General features: G+C 46.6%; 1 non-coding gene across 1 annotated transcript; it reads left to right on the top strand.

The window, feature by feature from the left end:
- Positions 1-7,440: 7,440 nt before the first annotated feature.
- On the top strand, positions 7,441-7,524 carry TRNAL-UAA (transfer RNA leucine (anticodon UAA)). The gene has a single exon. It is a non-coding gene; the product is annotated as a tRNA-Leu (tRNA).
- Positions 7,525-16,616: the final 9,092 nt, after the last annotated feature.

The raw sequence follows: 16,616 nt of genomic DNA, 5'->3' as shown, positions 1-16,616 counted from the left end.
TATATATATATATATATATATATATATATATATATATATATATATATATATATATATATATATATATATATATATTTGCTTAATAAAAATAATAATCATATATATATATATATATATATATATATATATATATATATATATATATATATATATATATATATATTTGCTTAATTGCTTAGCGAGGGCCTCGGTTCTGGCAGCCTTGATGTCATAGGAAGCATAAGAGGGTTCTCACACAGCTTCCACCCTCGCCGTTAGATGGCGTTCTACGTCACACCAGCGGTAATTCAGGACGTTCCACGTCCGCCGCTTACGAACGTGGGTGGCGCTGATGAACACTCTCAAGGTTAGGTTATTTGTAAACATAAATACCCCCGAAAGCAGAAGGTTTGACAGCCGTCGCCATAGCTCAGAGGTAGAGCACCGGACGCGTAATTCGGAGGTCGTGGGTTCGGATTCCACCGGCGGCATGTGGTTGTTTTTTCTTCTGCTTTTCTAATCAATTAGCTTTAAGCGACAGTAAAATTCTTACTTCATCAACACCACAAAAAATAAATTAATTAAAAAAAATAATAATAATAAAAAAAATCCCCTGTGCTCCTTGGTTTCTGTGGCTGTTGGCTTCTCTCATATATATATATATATATATATATATATATATATATATATATATATATATATATGAGCGATAACATATTCAGTAATACAAATTGATCAACGCCACAAAATAAATAAATAAAATTAAAAATCCCCTGTGCCCCTTGGTTTCCGTGGCTGTTGGCTTCTCTCATATATATATATATATATATATATATATATATATATATATATATATATATATATATATATATATATATATATATATATGCCGTCGCGGTGGCTCAGTGGCTATGGTGCTCGGCTGCTGGCCCGAAAGACGCGGGTTCGATCCCGGCCGCGGAGGCTGAATTTCTTTGGAGGAGAAATTCGAGGCCCGTGTACTGTGCGATGTCAGTGCACGTTAAAGAACCCCAGGTGGTCGAAATTTCCGGAGCCCTCCACTACGGCGTCTCTCATAGCCTTAGTCGCTTTGGGACGTTAAACCCCATAAACCAACCAACCATATATATATATATAGTAGTTGCAGTAGGTCTTGCCGTTCAATAGGCCAGGAAGACTTGTAGAAGAAGGGGTCACAACATTGCAATTGTCTTCATTTAATACCGACAGTTTCGAACGGAGGACCGTCCTTCCTCAGGGTATACACACGAATCCGTGAGGAAGGACGGCCCTCCATTCGAAACTGTCGGTATTAAATGAAGATAATTGCAATGTTGTGACCCCTTCTACTATATATATAGATTTATATATATATATATATATATATATATATATATATATATATATATATATATATATATATAGAGAGAGAGAGGAGTTTGGATTGGAGAATGAGAGAGAGGTAGAGAGAAAAGAGAAAGATTAATTCAAAAAATAATGAAGCATAAAAAAGAAAATACTGAAAGCTATAGCAAGGCACACATCAAACAGCACGGCCTTCGTCTTCCTCTACGGTCACCTTCGGCTTCGGCCTTCGGTGGTCGTCGTCGTCTTCTGCCTGCCCCTGTCTCCGGAATCGCGTGGCACTTAACAATACAGGCTTGGCGGGGAATAATGTTGGGTTCCTGCTCTTTGTCTGACGGAACAGCTACGTTCCTCGGCCTCAATAACTAAATTTCTGCAGGGATCGCACTTTTTCCCTCGGTGGGGCGACGTGAACGTGTTTTTTATCAGTCTTTTTAGCAATGAGTTTCACCTCTGAGAACGACAGATACGTTCGAGATGTCTTCTATCTACCCAAGGTTACCTTAGCCACATTCTCTATGCCTGTCCCTCGGACATTCCCCCAATGGATCTGCAGCTTTCCGAGCGGTGCACCGAGCCCTATAGAGTTGCCGTGCGCCAAGGGCTCGTGGCCAGTTGTCAGGGATAACACCCCCCCCCTCCCCCCCTTATTCCACCAAATTGATGAATCTGTCTCTCTCTTTGCACCTTGCTCGAAAGACCTCGTTTTCCCTGGCCTGTTTCGCTTCTGCTTTGCTGTCTCTTTCCCTAAAGACACTTCTTCATCGGCTTACTTTTCTCCAGTTAAGCGGAATAAACTACCGCTTCAGGTCAGCGCTTGCTCTCCGTACCCTTGCTTATCAGTCGCCTCATGTGGTTCGCGAGACTCGTAAAGGTGTCAGGGTGCAAATTAAAATGTCTTGTCTTGCATTCATAGCATGAACAGCCTGGTACGGCCGGTATAAACTAATAATATTGACTTGATACTGAAACTCGCGTAAAACAGATAAAACGATGGTCTGCGGCGGAACTCGATCGGTACCCTCGTACCCCAACATGACCACATAGAGGTATACATAGTCTAGCTATTGTTAAATGCATCAAGGTTACTAGCGTGAAAGAGAGGCAGCCCTCAGAGCATGCCGGCCCGTTACGCATACGTGCGTACAAGAGCGCTACAGAAACGCGTAAACATTAGCACACAAGTAATGTGACTATCCTGCAACAACGCTGCAAGATTACAAGTGTCCCCACTGATGAAGTTTTTCTTTTCTTTTTCTTGCGGCGTTTCTAAAGCTGCCGCGCAGGAGTTGGACACCAAGCTTTCTGTTGTAAACAAAAATTTCGGTCCTTCCAAATCAGCTTTTGGTATTTTAAAATCGTGTATACGCCACGTCGCACCTGGGGAGTGTCTCCAGCTTCCGATTTTGAGAACAATGCCGTTAGTCATAAAACCGGCATTGCTTACGCCAGTATGAACAGAAAAATTCAGAGCTGCACAAGTCACAGGTGGGCACGCTCCTCAGTAAACAAGCACAGTGGTCGAGATCAAAGCGTGCGGAGTAAATAAAGCCCGTTCGTAAAGTCTTCAATGCTGGAAATCAGCACCCCATCTATGCGTGCAGTGGCAAAGATGCTGTGGCAGAACAGCTCGCTCGTTCTGAGTTTACGAAGCTTTTCGGATAATCGGCGAGCCAAAGAGACACAGTAGTTTCATTCCGAAGTCTGGTTTTAAAAAATGATGGTCGATTTGCGTAATTAGGCAAATGCGAATCAGGTGCGCTAGCAGCTCGGTTTTCCCTTCGGTTCCGGTGTTCAGATCCAGTGTTCACAGATGGCAGTTGTTTGGATAGCGGTAATGGGTTAATGTCCACCTATGCAGAATTGGTCATCCTCTACATTGATATATCCCTAGGAGTCTTCCCACCACTCCTGGTGCAGTGGTGCAAGGAGTGGTCAAGTGATGCTCCCATTTCCGCATTTCAGCCACAAAGTTTTCAATGCCAACGTAAGAGGCGCACATCTCTCTATCACTACCGCCACGTAGCTCAAAGCGTGATTGAGGTGCCCACTGCCCCACGAAGCCAGTTATGCGGCTTTCCTTTGGCGACTCTCTCAGAGGATTTACGTAAGAATTGGTTTTTGAGGAAATGAAATGGCGCAGTAACTGTCTCAAATCTCGGTGGACAACCGCGCCGTACGGGAAGGCCTAAAGGAGGGAGTGAAACAAGACAGGAAGAAAGAAGTGCCGTAGTGGAGAACTCCGGAATAATTTCGCACATCTGGGGATCGTTAAGGGGCACTGAGATCGCACACCACACGGGCGGATTTTGCGTTTCGCCTCCATCGAAATGCGGCCGCCGCAGCGGGTCCCACTATTACTTTTGAAGGGTAGGGTGCTAACAGTGCTTTCCCACCAGTAAAAACCAGAATAGCCGCATCTGCTCCTCTCCCTCCCCTTTCCTTCACGGCGTGGTTTCGGTATCCACATGGAGAGCTACTGTACGCCTTTCTTCGTAATTTAACCCAACCTAACCTACGTGGATTTAACACGAGTTTGATGCTAAATCCGAAGAATAACGCCAAAGACGAGACGAGTTATTACGAGTTCCTGTATAAACATCGTAAGCTTAGTATAGGAACTTCTCTTTTAGGCATTTTTTTTAAAGGGGGGGGGGGGGGGGTGAAATGGATGAGGGCTGTGGAGGCGAAACTAGGCTGTAAGCCAGTCTATTAACCAATTCAATTATTAATCACCAATTACTGTTACCCGTTGAGCACACGCAAAAAATCCCTGTTCAGTTGACTGCTGGTTCTGCGATTATTTATTTATTTATTTATTTATTTATTTATTTATTTATTTATTTATTTATTTATTTATTTATTTGTTTATTTCTTTATTTATTTATTTATTTATTTATTTATGTATACAGAATACCCCTAAAGGCCCTCCAGAGCGTATTACATAGGGGGGGGGGGCACAGGCAATTGAACAGAATAAAACAAAACCACAAATATAAAACAAACAACAAAATCACAAATAAGACACTTTGGATGACATAAGTAAGCAAAAGAATCAATCAAAAGCACAAATAACACACTTTGCATGACATAAGTAAGCAAAAGAATCTAAAGAATGGCAGCGCGGCAAAGAACGAAGATTACTGCAGTATTCAAATTATACAAACAGAATACTAATACAATGAATCTTTTTAGTAACAAACCCTGCAAAAAAAGGAAGCCATGAGCAAATAAAATAATAATGTATGCGAAGAGTTAAGCAGTAGTTATTGAAGATATAAGTTTAAAATATTTATCAGGATCAGTGGTAGTTGCGATATGTGAAGGCAGAGTGTTGCAGTCAGATATTGTGCGTGGTAAGAATGAATGCGCATAGATAAATGTTCTGCACGTGAAACGTCTAACTTTAAAGGGATGATCGCGGCGGTCAAAGATCGAAGGAGGCAAAGAAAAAAAGTCGTTATGCAGTGATGGATGATGATAAAATTTATGAAAAAGTGATAGTCGTGCAATTTTACGGCGGATACATAAATCCTGGAGACCTGCTCGTTTCTTTAAGGCTGTGATGCTGGTGTTACGTGAATAATCGGAGTAAATAAAACGAACGGCGCGGTTCTGCAATGATTCAATGCTATTTATTAGGTAAGATTGGTAAGGGTCCCAAAAAGCCGAGGCATATTCAATTTTAGGTCGAATTAGAGTGGTATAGGCATGAGCACGGAGGTGAGGAGGAGTATGCTTTAGGTTATGTTTTAAGAGACCTAATGACCGATTAGCAGATGCAAGCATAAGGTTAATATGGTGGTTCCATGCTAAGTCTGAATGAAGGTGCAGTCCTAAGTACTTATACGTGGTGACTAGCTCGAGTGAGCTATTATTTAAGGAGTATGCTGTTTGAATTCGAGACATTCGGTTAGTAAAAGACATAAATATAGTTCTTGAATGATTAAGTTGCATAAGCCAGGTTGAGCACCATGCTGTTACTGAATCCAGGTCAGATTGAAGGGATTGGCAATCGGTGTTAGAATAAATTTTGCGATAAATTACACAATCCTCAGCAAAAAGTCTGATATGGGAAGAAATGGAATCCGGTAAATCGTTGATAAATATTAGGAAAAGTAAGGGGCCAAGCACACTTCCTTGTGGGACGCCAAGGAAGTGTGACGGATCCGATAATTTTGCAAAGCGCCACGTTACATGTTCCTAGAAACTTATCATGCCAAGCTACTGTGCGCAAAAGAATTTCACACCACGCGGTCACTGGCGAGTCATGGCCAGAAAACAAAAGTATAATTTAGCCGTTGGCCTACTAAAAAAAAAGTTAAACAGAATTAAATTAATTTAGGAGCACTGCACGGCAGTCTGATTGTATGAATTGGTGAACGAGGGAACGTTATGTTGAAGTAACCCAACTGATAGTGCAGTCACAAAGCGCAACCTACACGCTAACGTAGCGAACATTACATTCATGCTCAGTAGAGCCCTGCAACGCAAAAATTTCGATCACACTGATGCAACTTTTGCCCATTTGCATCGAACGTAGCACAACTGCTCACTATTTCAATGTGGCACATTGCTCAGTGCAGAATACTAAAATGAGCTGTAGGTGAGCTGTTTCGTCCGAAGAACTTAAATGCTGCAAAGGTGGCAACTGTGTGTTCCTAAAGCGTAAGAAGCTGAAACGCTTTCAAATATTCAAGGAGTGTCTCTTTGGTCGTCTGAGGATATTATGCATTCATAAGTGGATAAAATTTACCTCTCGTAGGGTATATTTATTAACGGTCTTTACTTTACTTCAATGCTGCGATGCGCACGACCTTAAAGACAGTCTTCAGCAACGCTGTTATCGCTATTGTCACACTTATTGCGACCTAACTATCACATCAACAAGTGCTCCTTTGCGTAAGCTTCTATTACCTGCATGCCCGTTGACATGGGGGACATTGGGTGTATCTGCAGCTGTAGCAATTACTTGGGGTGACGTCGTTACTGTGGCATGCCTATTTTTTCAATATTTTCTTTCGCATCTATTTCTTTCTTTGGCCTTCTACCTGCACGCGGTAGTGATAGTGGCGTAGTTGGAGGTAGTCATTAGACGTTTTTAGCAAACCCGATATGTATTAGCGTAGACATATACCAGTTTTAATCGGACGCCTCCTGCGCACGCGCAGTGGCCTCGCCCAGCCCCATCCATGTCACTGCGGGTGTGTCCGGTAAAACTGCTATACGTCTCCGCTAATACGACTCAGGTATGGACTGACAAACCGAAAAAAAGCTGCGGACAAAGAGAGGTGAAAATGTAGCACTAAAAGCATTCCTGCTTTAGAAAAAAAAAGCATGTAAATACTTGGCAGCGGTGACGTCGTTTTCATCGCTTTGCATGTGTTTCCTAGTGCCGCGGTGTCGAAAATCGTCGTGCAGATTGTTTTCATCAGTCACCGCTAGGATTTTGCGCGTGCGCAGATCGGTCGCATGAAACGCGCCTCGGTTACGTAAAAGGACACTGAAATGATTTCGATGGGCATATTCTAGTGCAACGGATCAGTAGAGGTGGTTTTTGCGGGTATTCAAGTAAAACTTGAAAGCTCTGCTTGGACCCCATCGCAGCTCGCAATAGCTCGCTACAGATTAGGACGACACATCTCACCGCGCGTCCGCTCCACGATGACGTCAGTGGTCCGATGGGGCGAGCTTGAAGAGAGGCCCTTCTGGCCACTGACGTCATCGGGGTAGGGGACGCGGGATGAGGCGTGTCGCCCTAATCGGTTGCGAGCTGCTACGAGCAGCGATTTTTTAAAATTCATTATAAATTATGGGTCCACGCGGCGCTTTCAAATTTGACTCGAAAACCCCCAAAGACCACCTCTACAGATCTGTTGCACTAGAATATGCCCACGGATATCATTTCAGGGTCCCTTTAAACTCGGTCGCGCTCAGCGTTGCGACGAGGAGGAGGATACAGGGAGAGGACCGGCAGATTCATTCTGCGGTGCAAAATTTAACCTCACCAAGTACGATATCTCAGCTGAACAGGTACATGTACGCTCATACACCTGCACAGAGTGAATATATGGTCATAAAAATCGCTACGTCGTGGTCAGTATGGCCGAGCGGTCTAAGGCGCCAGATTTAAGCTCTGGTCTTCGCAAGGGGGCGTGGGTTCGAACCCCACTGCTGACAAAGCTTCTTTTTAGTTTTTGCTTTTAGGCCTATTGTCAACGCTCTACTTGCGCAACGCTAATACGCATTTCTATTAAGCAGCACAGTCCTGTTTGTTTGTTTTTTTCCCCTCCAGTTGGATACAACTAAAGCGCCAAATGCCCCTCATATCATACACCCCAGAGCACAGCACGGTGTCAGGACGGAATATTCGCTGCCCCGTCGCGCCTAGGCCTGGGCCGGGCTTGAAGTTGCGGGTCCGGAAGGAGCTTCATTCGATTGTTCGGCAGTTGTCGGTTCCAAGATCAGTGTGTGTTCCCAAAATCACACCTACAGGCTTTGAGAAACGCCACTGAGGTAAAGCATATTGATTTAGCCGACGTCGTGCCTTTTAACACATACTATGCATTAAACAGGCGTTTTTGATTTTCGTCTCCACTGAACAACAGCCATGAATTCTACCTGTGAAATCATGTTCATTAAAGGAAAACAAATGCTCCGGCTAAAAACACGTTTTTATATTTAGACACCACGCGCCGTAAAATATGACTGTAGATTAGAAACCTAAAGGTAACTAGAAGTAGTTTTTACGCGTGCGTGCTGCTCTCTTCATTTAACTCTCGGAACTCCCATGCGGCCTCACAGTTGACATCACTGTTGAAAAAACCGTGCGGCCGGACCCGCCTCATCCTCACTTCTTTTTATAATTAGCAAACGAATTTCTTTAAGCTTTTTAGTGATTTCAGCGCATTTTCTGAACCCTTTATAACTTGCCTATAACACGAATCTCCTCCCATACAGTGAGCAATTTACCTCTTCCGCTACTGCGGCAACGGGCCCGAGCCCACTCCGAGCTTGGCGGACCGGGCCAAGTACAGCAAAGTGATAACTTAGAGGGCCCTGGATTCAAGTCGCGGGCCTGGGCCGGGCTCGGGCCTCAGGATTAGGCCTGTGCAGACCTATGCTCCAGCCATTGGCGTTGGCCGATTTTCATAAAGTAGCGGTTAATGCGCGGTCAATCCCCTGCCATGTTATAGCGTGACCAGGGATTAACCGCGACTCTATGAAAATCAGTCGACGCCATTGGCTGGAGGGCCTCCCTTGAAGGGCATCTGCCGCTTCGTTCTTGAGTTGTACCCTACTGTATAGTTTCCGTTTTTCGCGCGTTGGTGATACTGTCGTACATCAAAAACACACTGGCCCAACTGTCGCCAAAGATTAAATCGCAACCACGGCATGGAATCTTCACATTTCTTTCATCCGTGACAGCTGCCACTGATGCCGCCGTAGGATTCCACCTAGCTGTGACATGTGGTGAAATGCCGTCAAGGCTCCCGCACTTTATACCCCTAGCGATGGCTCAGTTGCTTTGGTGTCCCGCTACTGGTGCGAAGGTCGCGGGTTCGATCCCCGCTGTGCCGCTCGCATTTCGATGAGGGCGAAACCCGGAAACGCCCGCGTGCCGTGCGATATCAGAGCGAATGCATTAACCCCAGTTGGTCGGAATTAATCCAGAGCCCTCCGCTATACGGTTTCCCTCGCACACTGAACACGAATACACCTATCTGGGAGTAAAGAGTGAGTAAAGATGTCCTCTAGCGCACGCCCTTCTTTATAGGGTGTGCTTAGAGGACAACTTTACTCCCTTTTTACACCTTTCTGTTTACAGTGTGCACAGTCCCCATGTGTCGCTTTGAGGCGTTAACAAATTTTTACTCCTTCACTTTCTCACCCACTTATTGGAGCCGGTAGACCATCGCGTTGGTACCACTACCAAACTCGCTCAGGGCGTCAGCACAAGTGACCACGGACATTTGAACTGAGGTGAAGGGAATCATCAAAACGGGGGGTGCTTAAGACTGCTTACGTGCTTTGAACGCGAAAGCACTTTTTCATCGTGAGCTCTGTTGCGAGGTTAATTAAATATTCCTTCCTTTCTAATCACACACCTACTGATTAGTATATACTCGCAAGGAAGCGCATACACTAGGTACGCCTCTGTTCGCGAGGCAAGTCGATTCTATAGGATGATCACGGAGTCGCAAGTCGCGATTTCGGAACCCATTCGGTTTTGTGCCCTACGGGTTGCGTGCTCGGCACGCTATCTGAAGGTCCTTGGTTCCATTCCCAGCACGTTGGCAGGAAATCTTTTCCTTCGCTGTAGGCATCGATATATTATAATAATAATAATAGCCTGTATTTCCATCAACACGATGGGGGAGGTTAGGGGAAAAAAAACTGGACAGCTTGACTGGTTCCCGCCCCACCATATCAAATACATGATTGCTTCCATCAAGGCAGAAATCAGCGGACAACAGAATACATTTCAAAGAACAATCATAGCTAACATGACAAATAAGAATAACACGTAATAAAGCAAGTTATCATGAAAAAAAGACACAGCGTAGTCACAAGAAACAAACAGACACCATTTGTATATACTGATATAACTCTAGTGCTATTTAGGATATATCGCATTCACATGGCTCTAGACATACACAACAACTACAAATGCATATCTACGCGTGGAAAGTAGCAGACTTCAAGCCATAACAAAAATTACATACAAAAAGAGCACAAGATCCAAGAAAGGAGAAAAAAAAATCAATTCAGGCACAGTAGGATGAAGGTAAAAATGATCTTCAAGAAAACACATTTGATCGCGAAGAAAAAAAAATCTTAGGTCCTGCTTTGATGCGTTTTCGGGATGTATGGTGTGTCTATAACAAATATTCAATATTTCTGGCAGTTTATGTTTAATAATTTGCTTTCCGTAGTTCTACATCTCTCAATGTTCCAGATTTCCCGACAACGTGTATCATGCGAAGGTATTCTCTTTGTTAAGGAAGCAGTAAAGATTCTTCGAAGGAAGGTTCGCAAACCCTTCCTCTAGTTAATTCGGCGTGAAGGAAGACCAGGAGGCGTTGTTTCTCGCAGATGATAACAAATATAAGAGAAGCATATATTTACAACATATACAAGGAGCAAAACTGGAAAACAGCAGACATGAATTTACAAAGGGAAAAACAAACTGCGCTACTTTACTCTTCGACCCCGCAGGTTAGAGCCTAGTAGCAGAATGTTTCATGCTAAGCATGGAGCCCCAGCTCAGGCTGGTCTCCATCCGTTTACTTCGGTTTTTATAACCGCAACAAACAAAGAAATGGGGCGGTGATTTTCAGTGGCCCGCCCCAAACATCAATTCTCCAATCATTGACCTACCCCGTGGGTTGAGCTCAGCCTCAAACCCAGGGTCTCGCTAAGAAAACAAAAATAAAGAACAAATACAACACCCCTCTCTCGTCGGAAAGAGCATGTACGTCCTCTCCCGTTGGGGCTCTCCTTCTGACCTGTCCCAAGCAGACCGCCGCCCCCCCTCTCCACTCGCACTGCTAGTCAAGATCTTGGTACAGATGTGTACCCCCTGTCCTCAGTGCTTAAACAATAGATGAGAGAGAAGCCGGTACGGCACAGACGGTGGGGCGCTCGGACAAGGGTGATCGATGAGCGGGCGGATAAAAGTGAGGAATGCATGTCGTTCCCCACATCGCCAAAAAATGCTCGAATCGTCCCTTCCTGGGCTCTCTCTGTCGGCTCGGCATACCAGCTACGGAAGGGTTCCTATTTTCCCCCGCAAATTGATAGAGACACCGTGAAGATAGGAGTGCGTCAAAAGACCAACTCCCTACTGCACTGTGCTTGGAGGGGCTTTCGTTCATAATGGACAGCCCCTTCCGCGGGGGCAGCGCCCTGCACCGTGGTAGCTGGAAATGAGCGTTGACCCTTCAAGGCCGCTGTGGGCCATCAGGCGCCTTTCCGGCGTTAGGGTGTGCATAAGGGGGGATAGGGGTGGGGGCGCCCTGTAGGTAGCGGCGGTGCTGTCGTTCACAATGGACAGCCACCGCCGCGAGGGCAGCGCCCTATACAGTAGTTGCAGCTAGAATTTAGCAGCGGCCTTACACGCCCCCTCTAAGAGTATAATCTAGGTTGCTATCAGCTCGTTTATACTTATTAACAAAAAGGCCGCAGCACGTTCACCGCCCGCACTGTCGGTCCTCCCGGGACACAGTTTCTCCGGGTTACCTCGACACTTCGAGAACCATTCAAACCCAAAAAAAAGTATAAAACACAACACTGGTGCATGCTGGCGTACAGATATGACAAATATGCGGCCACATTACACTGCGGATAGTCCACATTCTCGCGCACAGACACACTACGCTTCATTGCATTGTTCACAGCGGTTCACAAGTCCGCGCACAACACTCCTGAACACAGGCGGAATGTCCTCATATAATAGAGTATCTTGCACAAGTCGCGACATCACCAAACAGTTCTGTACACCAACCACGTCGGCTGAATGGGAACATTCACGCCTGCCGAGGCCGGCTTGGTTGCACCACTCGGTCTGCCACAAATGCTGACCGTTAGGCTCTGACTCCAAAAATCGGGCCTACCCTTCCATGGCGGCTTAGGCGGTGGAGGTGGTACATAGCCCACTTGATCCAGTTGGGCAGTTATTGGCAATCTGCCATCTTTGATACCAAAGCGATCCTGACTACCTCCGAATAGTCCGCCGCGCCTGCAATGATTCTCTGCGGCGCATTTCCGCATTTGTGCCTTGTCCAATGCACTTTGTGCTACCAACTCTGTTGAGCAGGTGTCTTCGCGATTCCTACCCAGAAGGCTATTGGCACAAGCCGTGCTGCTCTCGTTCCTACCGTCTATCGGGCAAGATCGTTCTCGACTGCTGGATGTCACTGCGTTCCCGTGACCCCTCACGCAGTCACCCTCGAATGACTCACAAGGACCTAGCTGTGGCTTGGCCGTTACTGCATTTTGATCAGTGCTTCGGAAGCAGCAAAGCTGATCGCTACCGAGCGGAACGTTGTTCCCGTTTTCGCAGGTAGGTTGTACTTTCTCTTGGAGCTCCCGTAAGCCGCTCGGCCTAAGTTTAACACCTAGCTCATCGTCCCTTTCATTGGCCGAACCAGCCCTCTCTTCAGGGTCACTGCAGGTGGCTGCGGAATCGCTACCGCTATGCTTCGGAAGGAACGCCTCATTGGCGCGCAATGAGTGACCTACGCTCTCCATAAGGACCTCATTTTGAGCGCACTTGGTCTCAGTCGATTGGTGAACATTTTCTGTCACCAGTAGTAGCTCAAAATTAGCGCTGTCCAGAAACGACTGCTGCGACTTGGTTTCAAGCAGCTCTGAAAGTGCGCTGGACATACAATCCGTGATTTCGCAACTTCCCTCTTCTGTCATTTCGCTCTCACTATCCTTCAATAGTTCTGTCTCGAGCGCTGCTTTTCCTGACAGTGGTTTTTCAACCTGAACTGACAGAGCCTCAGAGGCTTCCACTACCTGGATCTCGGTGACCAATTTGTTTTGGCCTAGTGCCTCTGTCAACTTTTCAGGGAAGTCGTTATCAACCTCGCCTGTGCTCTGAGCTTCAGGGCCTAGGTCTGCATGGTCTCTGTCCTTTACATTGGACGCAGTGCCATGCTGCCCGCCGCCCGCATACCTCAGCTCTAGCTTTCTTAGCTCTTCTTTCTCATTGCACTCAATCTGTCGAATTCCCTCGTGCAATTTTAATTCAAGGCGGCGAATAGTATCCTGCCCTGCCTCTGATAGGGTAACGCCTTGAAGCGCTTCCCATCCGGTGACAATCTCAGACCTGATGGCTCTTTCATGACTGAAATTTCCTTTCATGTCAGTCGACATGTTCCGTGCCTGGGAATGAGTTCTCTCCAATTCCTCTTGGCTCTTTGCCTCCACTAAATCTTCAGAGAGGTCGTTATTAACCTTCCCAATACTGTGAGCTTCAGGGCCTAGGTCTGCATGGTCTCTCTCCTTTCTATCGGAAGCAGTACCATGCTGCCCGCCGCCCGCGTACATCAGCTCGAGCATCCTTAGCTGTTCGTGCTCCTGCCTCTCTATCTCTCTCATCCGCTCATGAAACTTCAACTCAAGGCGGCGAATAGTCTCTTGCCCTGCCTCTGAGAGAATTACACCTTGACGCATTCCAGGCCCAATTTAGAACTGAAGGAGTTCTTAATGCTGAAATTTCCCTCCATGGTGTTCACGTGTTCCGCGTCTTCACCCTAAGCCTCACAGAATAGCAACCATGCCAACCTCGGCAAAACGCAAGAAATCCCACTCACCCGGCGCAGATCTTCTGTTGTCTGCCGCCCAGAGCCCGGATGATGCGTCCGCTCTACCAGCGTCGGTAGCAGCCGAGGTGAAGTCGTCCCTTGATGGCTCCTCGCTGCTCCGTGTCGGATGGCCTGTGGTTGTCGCTGCGATGACTGATTTTGGTGATGACATGTGCCGAATCCTGTCGACTGCGCCAGTAAAGATTCTTCGAAGGAAGGTTCGCAAACCCTTCCTCTAGTTAATTCGGCGTGAAGGAAGACCAGGAGGCGTTGTTTCTCGCAGATGATAACAAATATAAGAGAAGCATATATTTACAACATATACAAGGAGCAAAACTGGAAAACAGCAGACATGAATTTACAAAGGGAAAAACAAACTGCGCTACTTTACTCTTCGACCCCGCAGGTTAGAGCCTAGTAGCAGAATGTTTCATGCTAAGCATGGAGCCCCAGCTCAGGCTGGTCTCCATCCGTTTACTTCGGTTTTTATAACCGCAACAAACAAAGAAATGGGGCGGTGATTTTCAGTGGCCCGCCCCAAACATCAATTCTCCAATCATTGACCTACCCCGTGGGTTGAGCTCAGCCTCAAACCCAGGGTCTCGCTAAGAAAACAAAAATAAAGAACAAATACAACACCCCTCTCTCGTCGGAAAGAGCATGTACGTCCTCTCCCGTTGGGGCTCTCCTTCTGACCTGTCCCAAGCAGACCGCCGCCCCCCCTCTCCACTCGCACTGCTAGTCAAGATCTTGGTACAGATGTGTACCCCCTGTCCTCAGTGCTTAAACAATAGATGAGAGAGAAGCCGGTACGGCACAGACGGTGGGGCGCTCGGACAAGGGTGATCGATGAGCGGGCGGATAAAAGTGAGGAATGCATGTCGTTCCCCACATCGCCAAAAAATGCTCGAATCGTCCCTTCCTGGGCTCTCTCTGTCGGCTCGCCATACCAGCTACGGAAGGGTTCCTATTTTCCCCCGCAAATTGATAGACACCGTGAAGATAGGAGTGCGTCAAAAGACCAACTCCCTACTGCACTGTGCTTGGAGGGGCTTTCGTTCATAATGGACAGCCCCTTCCGCGGGGGCAGCGCCCTGCACCGTGGTAGCTGGAAATGAGCGTTGACCCTTCAAGGCCGCTGTGGGCCATCAGGCGCCTTTCCGGCGTTAGGGTGTGCATAAGGGGGGATAGGGGTGGGGGGCGCCCTGAAGGTAGCGGCGGTGCTGTCGTTCACAATGGACAGCCACCGCCGCGAGGGCAACGGCCTACACAGTAGTTGCAGCTAGAATTTAGCAGCGGCCTTACAGAAGCTAAGGAAGAAAGGAAGTTGATGTTTTGTTTGACATCTTTTTTGTAAGTTAAGCACAGGTTTAGTGCTTTTGGTTTAGTGCTGACTTCACGCTGACTTTGGTTTAGTGCTGACTCATGGTTTAGTGCTGACTTCACGCGAGAGCATGGTGACGTCACTGGGGAATTTTGCGCCATGCACGCGCGACGGACGCTGGCTTTCGTGCTGACCGGACATACGTTTTGGCGTTAATATAGGCAAAGCGTGCGCAAGAAATCGCGAAGAAGCGTTTAGCGTCCCGTCACAGCGTCGTATACGCTGTCGCGCTGCACTTTGGCGATCACGCGGCATTGATTGTCGTCATGTAATATGCAATTCGAAGTGAATATTGCACAAAGACACGCATCTGCGTTGTTTTCCTTAGAGATCACATAGTACAAATATTCTAGACAGTCCACGGTACGTCTTCTCTGCTGGTGAGCTGCACTGCGCGAATCACTTACATCGATGTTTGCACCCTCATACACTCAGCTGTCGCTGTCAGACAAATTGCGCAATAGCGTATTGTGCCCACCGGTTTCCTCAAACGGGTACCAGCTTTCCCCCGGTCTAATACTCGGCTTTGCTGGGTCGCGGGCTTGAGAAAGGAGCCTGTACCTTCAAATCCCGCCACTGTATGAGCTACTAACCGGCGCAAAAAAAAAGGAATAAGTGCCCGTATTTCTTTTCCCCCATACAATGGCCAACTGGAACGACTTCTCTCGCCCAACGCCGTGCTCCATACCAGCACTCTTCACTCTAAAAACACCATCGAATAATAAAAGTAGAAAAACATCCGTTAATGCTGTGTGATACAGTATCACTCAAGAACTCAAGTAATAAATCTTATGACGAGATTTGCGCGCTACAAAATATATATATATATATATAGGCAACTATATAAACTGTTTGAAAACATTGCGATAACACGCTCTCCGGCTTCAAGGACGTCCATTTTGGGGTCTAAAGCCGAGGGCAAGGAGGCGGACCACTGATGTCCCCCCGCGTTCTCGACTTTCTGTTCCACCGAACTACGACAATGAAAGACGACAGAACACTTCATTTCCTGCAACATCAGGAGTCACCCTGGCACTGCGCAATCAAGGCACAGGGTAAGCGGTGCGAACGTTCTAGAAAACACCGAGGACGACTGCACAGCGACCGCAGTCCTCAAAAAGGAGCAGTAAAATACTGGTAACAAGGGATGTATGGCCGGGATAGGGAAACTTCCCGTTGTTACTCAATACACGTCCACGGAGGGTATTCGAAACACTGTACTCGAGAAAGGTAGAAAAAAGTGGTAATCGGAGATACCTTAGCATATCAGATTTGCTAATGAAATTATACCCTGCTGAGTTGCCCACAGTTTGAATTGCAGCAGATAGCTGAAGACCTCAGTAGGCAAAGTCAGAATGGTAGGGGTGAAAACTAGTACGAAGAAAACTAAAGCGTGCAATGTGCAGCAGTCTGGCGAATCTAGCTCTACAAAAATTGCAGTGAAAGAGTACATACCGAGTGTTTAAGCTAACACTTTCGAAAAATCCCCTCGATAGGATGATCGAAATAGAGAAAGCACATATTCTCGGGAACAAACTGTCAGCCGCGGCGGATTCCAATCATTTTCAAAA

This window comes from Amblyomma mixtum, chromosome 3, assembly GCF_055824585.1.
Source record: "Amblyomma mixtum isolate Tamu chromosome 3, ASM5582458v1, whole genome shotgun sequence".
In the NCBI taxonomy this organism is placed as follows: Eukaryota; Metazoa; Arthropoda; class Arachnida; order Ixodida; family Ixodidae; genus Amblyomma; species Amblyomma mixtum.
This window is presented reverse-complemented; position numbering and strand designations above follow the sequence as displayed.